The sequence below is a fragment of the Octopus sinensis genome, linkage group LG14 (genome assembly GCF_006345805.1).
Source record: "Octopus sinensis linkage group LG14, ASM634580v1, whole genome shotgun sequence".
NCBI lineage: Eukaryota > Metazoa > Mollusca > Cephalopoda > Octopoda > Octopodidae > Octopus > Octopus sinensis.
This window is the reverse complement of record NC_043010.1, coordinates 57,373,253-57,378,612: the sequence shown is the minus strand read 5'-3', so window position 1 is coordinate 57,378,612 and position 5,360 is coordinate 57,373,253. Positions and strand designations below refer to the sequence as shown.

The 5,360-nt window shown below is 39.1% G+C and overlaps 2 protein-coding genes across 2 annotated transcripts in view; one reads left to right on the top strand and one right to left on the bottom strand.

Annotated features, from left to right (window-relative positions):
* The window catches only part of LOC115219366 (transcription factor SPT20 homolog), a 91,324-nt gene that overhangs the window by 16,778 nt on the left and 69,186 nt on the right, over positions 1–5,360 (bottom strand). The window lies entirely within an intron of this gene.
* Positions 4,840–5,360, top strand: part of LOC115219365 (protocadherin beta-15-like) — a 98,326-nt gene continuing 97,805 nt past the window's right edge. Inside the window, exon 1 of the mRNA XM_036509060.1 lies at positions 4,840–5,272. The gene's annotated coding sequence lies outside the window, so the exon portion shown is untranslated. The remainder of the gene's footprint in view (positions 5,273–5,360) is intronic.

Here is a 5,360-nt window from a genome sequence, read left to right as displayed (position 1 = left end):
TGGACAACGGACATTCAGTGATGACAATGGTGATGATGGCATACACATGGATGTCTGTCCTTTGTTTTATGGGTGAGTACTGTGGACCATTTCCTTTTCCTTATAAAAGTAAATATAAATTATAGAATGGGGAGGGGGTGTACATATATCATCATCATCATCTCATCATCATCGTTTAACGTCCGTTCTCCATGCTAGCATGGCAGTGGTTGGGACGTCGGTTCGAACCGGGGATCTGGGAAGCCAGAAGGCTGCACCAGGCTCCAGTCTTATCTGGCAAGTGTTTCTACAGCTGGATGCCTTCTAACGCCAACCACTCGTGAGTGTAGTGGTGTGCTTTTTACGTGCCATATCTATATATGTATATATATATACATATGCACACACAAATATTACATACTATATATATCAGCTATTATATATATATATATATGTGGTGTTGTATATATATATATATCACATATCATACAAACACACACACACATATATATATGTACTGTCACCTTCGTGTTTTTATTTCTGTTTTTTTATATATTTTGTTTCTTGTATTTACATTTGTGTGGCTCTACTGTCTTTGTTCCTATACATTCGACCCTCTTCCAAGAATCCAATGCCTGTGGCTTGGATGTTTCCTTGGGGCTGGCCGCCGGATCGGAGTGATATCGAGATTAAACAGCCGAAATTACTAAGATGAATCCGGTTCCCGACTGAAGATGGAGGCTTCGAGGGACCCCTCGCTTTTTGTGTCGTCTCCTTGTGTGTTTTTTGCGTTCTTGTCCCACTTTGTAATTTATATTTATATTAAATTCTATATCTATATATATATACTGTATATATATATATATATATATATATATATATACACACACAGTAGAATCTTGCAGTATGAGTGCCTCATTGTATGAGTAATTTGCTTTATGAGCCGAAGCTTGCATGAATTTTTGTCTTGAGGTAAGAGTGGAAATCTGCAGTCCGAGCACACAAATCATCTTTAAGCTAATTCAGTTAATAAAACCAGTTTACATATTTCTTTTGCATTCTCATTTTTCTATAATTGTCATTTTACTTGTAACTGCAACTTTTCTGTTTTAAAACCCAAACAAAATTATTTTTGAGTGGTTTTTTGTGGGGGATGGAATGGAATAATTATATTTTAGTTAATTGCAATGGGGAAAATTGAGTTGTAAAACAAGTAAATCGTAAGATGAGCTCAGTCAGGGAATGAACTAAACTCCTACTGCGAGCTATCATTGTATATATATATATATATAATTCATCATCATCATCATCATCATCATCGTTTAGCATCCGTTCCATGCTGGCATGGGTGGATGGTCCAACTGGGGTCTTGGAAGCCAGAAGTCTGCACCAGGCCCAGTCTCTGATCTGGCAAGTTTCTCCGGCTGGATGCCTTCCTAACGCCAACCACTCCATGAGTGTTGTAGTGGGTGCTTTTACATGCCACCGACACAGGTGCCAGACGAGGCTGGCAAACGGCCATGATTGGATGGTGCTTTTTACGTGTCACTGGCACGGAGGCCAGACAGGCGGCGCTGGCAATGCCCACGTTCGGATAGTTCTCTTATTGTGCCACTGGCACTGGTATCACAGCTACAATATATATATATGTATATATATATATATTATATATATATATATATATATATATATATATATATATATATATATAGATATATATATATATATATTATATATATTATATATATATTTTATATATATATATATATATTATATATATATATATACATATATATATATATATATGTATATATATATATATATATATATTTATATATATTATATATATATATATGTGTGTGTGGTGTGTGTGTGTGTGTGTGTTTGTGTGTGCATCTATGTATGTTGTGTGTCACACACTCATTGTCAAAATGACAGACAGGCAGGTAGATGGAAACAGAGATAGCTAGATAGATAGATAGACTTCAAGAAATCTGTGCACTTCATTTCTGTATTGAGTACATTTCTTATTGTTTGTAACTTAAATGTGTGTTTGGGTTTGTGGGTGTTGCTTATGTGTGAATGTGTGATTGTATCAGATTGTGTGTATGTGTGCACGTATGTATATATGTTTATTTGCAATCATGTGCGAGGGTGTATGCATGTGTGTATGTGTTCAAGCATGTGTGTGCTTGTGTGTAGCATCTGTTTGTAGTTGTATGTGTATTGCATGTGTATAGGTGTATGTGTTTATGTGTACAAGTTTGTACATGTATGTGAGTATATGTATACGTATGTATGTGTTTGTGTGTGTGTGTGTATGTGCATGTAATTTTGTGTGTGTACATGTGTAGAAGTGCATGTGTGTGTGTATGTCTTTGTGTATGCATGTTAATATATGTATGTTTGCGCGTGCATGTTATATCTATGGTTATGAGTGTTTATGTGTATATGTGTTTGCGTGTGTGCATATGCTTATGTTATATGTGTGTATGTATATGTGTGTATGTATATGTGCGTGCGTGTGTGCATATGTGTGTGTGAGTGTATTTCTGTATATGTTAGAGAGGGGGGTGGGCTGGGAAGGTGGGGGGGGGTATTTTCCTTCACCACAGAACACAAGAGAAGCTCCAAAAACAGTTTCCAAAGATAGAAAACAAGGAATTAAATTCTTCATTTTCTTCTCAGATCTTCTTCCTTTGTCTCTTGTTTCTTTGTTTTTCTTCCTTGTTTCTTCTCTGATCTTCCATGTTTTCTCTGTTGGCTTCCATTTCCTCCCAACACAACCAAACAGGATCAACACAACCACAGGGACATCCCCCCTCTCCTTCCCTCTCCGTTCCTTTCCATTCCGCTCTCTCTCTCCCCTTACTCTCTCTCTCTCTCTCTCTCTCATGTTTCCTACTTTTCCGCACACATCATTTATATTTGAACAATTATACAAGCAAACATCACTGAAAACAGCAACAACCGCAACAGTAAAAACAATCATAATGACACCGGCAACAACGACAACCATAACGAGAGTAACAACAACAACAACAATACAAAAACCACAGCAACAACCACAACAACCACAACGACAGTAAGAACAATAATATAGAAATGACTCGCTCATCCCCGACCCCTTGGGTGTGGGGTATGTTCAGTAGAATGCATTGTTTTGCTCAAAATTAGAGTCAGATTTGAGGAGCACTCTGCTTCCTTCCACACTTCCTGAATACCCTGAAAAGGGTCAGAATCATTGAACTTTGTCTCCTTAGAAAGATATTTAAAATGGAAGACCCAAAACAAAAGCAGGTACTTATGTGCAGGTGTGGCTGTGTGGTAAGGAGTTTGCTGCCCAACCACAGGGTTCCTGGTTCACTCCCATTGTGTGGCATCTTTGGTAAGTGTCTTTTAATATAGCCCTGGGTCAACCAAAGCCTTGTGAGTGGATTTGGTAGATGGAAACTGCAAGACGCCTGTCATGTGTGTGTGTGTGTGTTTGTGCCCCCGCCCATCACCACCAGCCACCTGAAACCAGTGTTGGGGTGTTTTCGTCACATTACTTAGCAGTTCAGCAAAAGAGCCTGATAGAATAAGTACCCGGCTTAAAGAAAATAATTTCTGGGGTTGATTCATTCACTCAAAATTCTTCAAGGTGGTGCCCCAGCATGGCCACAGTCTAATGACTGAAACAAGTAAAAAATGCTCTGTAGGTGAATGGTGAATCACGAGATCTCGGTTTCAATCCCACTGTTTGACATCATGGACAAGAGTTGTTTTCCATAGCTTTGGACTGAGCCATACCTTGCAGGTGACATTGGAGAGGTGGAAAGTGTGCAAAAGCCTGTTGGATTGATTTTACCTGGAATTGAAAATGTCCAATCTTGTCACATTGTACCATACAGGGTTTATCTGAGAATTAGGTTAATGGTTAATATGTGTGGAGTACTCAGCCACTTGTATACTAATTCAATGAGCCAGGTTGATCAAACAAGCAAACACCCAGGGTCAGAAATACCGACAGAGACAGAGGCTGAGCCATTTTATTTAAACAAAAACAACAAGAGTGTTTGTTGAATTTAAAAGGTGTCTGTAAGTATTGAGAATTGATCAAGGAAACTATGTGGTGTAGAGAGAGACAGGGAGGGAGGGAGGTATGTGTATATACATACATATATGTATGTATATGTACGAGTGTGTGTATACAGATAGATAGATAGATAGATAGATAGATAGATAGATAGATAGATAGATAGATAGATAGATAGATAGATAGATAGATAGATAGATAGATAGATAGATAGATAGATAGATAGATAGATAGATAGATAGATAGATCAATAGATAGACAGACAGATAGACAGAGGAATAGATAGATGGATAGATAGATAGATAGATAGATAGATAGATAGATAGATAGATAGATAGATAGATAGATAGATAGATAGATAGATAGATGTACAGAGAGAGAGAGAGAGAGAGAGAGAGAAGTGCATATAAAAAGAGAAGTGTATATAAAGAGAGAGGAATGTTTGTGGTGAGGGAGAAAAGTAGAGTGAGAGAGTTGTTTGTGTAGAGAAGGAGGTGTGTATATGGAGGGAGAGGAGTATATGGAGGAAGAAGAGGATGTAAAAAGAGGAGTGAAGAGAGTGAGAGAGAAGGAAGTGTGTGGAGAGCAAGGTGTATATAAAAAGAGGTGAGTATAGCAGAAGGTGTAGAGAGAGGGAGAGGTGTGTGTAGAGAGAAAGGTATATATAGGTAGAGAAAGGGAGAGAGAGAGAGTGAGAGAGAGTGAGTGAGAGAGAGAGTGAGTGAGAGAGAGAGTGAGAAGGAAGCAGGCAAAGCCAGCCTCCCCCTTCTCCTCCTCCATCTGCTGCTGCTGCTGCTGCTGCTGCCCCTCCTCTATACCACATCTCTAATACATCAACACACAGTTATTGTCACACTGCTGCAGCAGATAGACTGATAACAACAGCAATACATACACACACAACACAACACAACACTAGTCAACAAGGGAGACCTCTAAGCGGGTAATCGATCAGCTAGAAATAGCAGCCAAACCTCCCTCACTTCACAAAGCACCATCCTAAGAGAAAAAGACAAAATATATAATGTGATCCCAAATACACTATAACTGAAGAAAAAGAAATCATTGTGATGATCATGGCTGGGATGCCTTTACATCATCACATGCCCAGGCACAAATACATACACAGTCCAGGGATGCATGTCTGCCTGAGTGCAGGGTGTGAACCCCAGTTTTACTTCCCCACTGAACTCACAGACCGGTTCTAATATGAAGGTAAGCTGCCTTTTTTTGCTGTTGTTTTGGTTTAGTTTTGGTGGTGCAGCAAAGCACCGGGGGGGAGCAGCTGGGGTGGGGTGGGGTG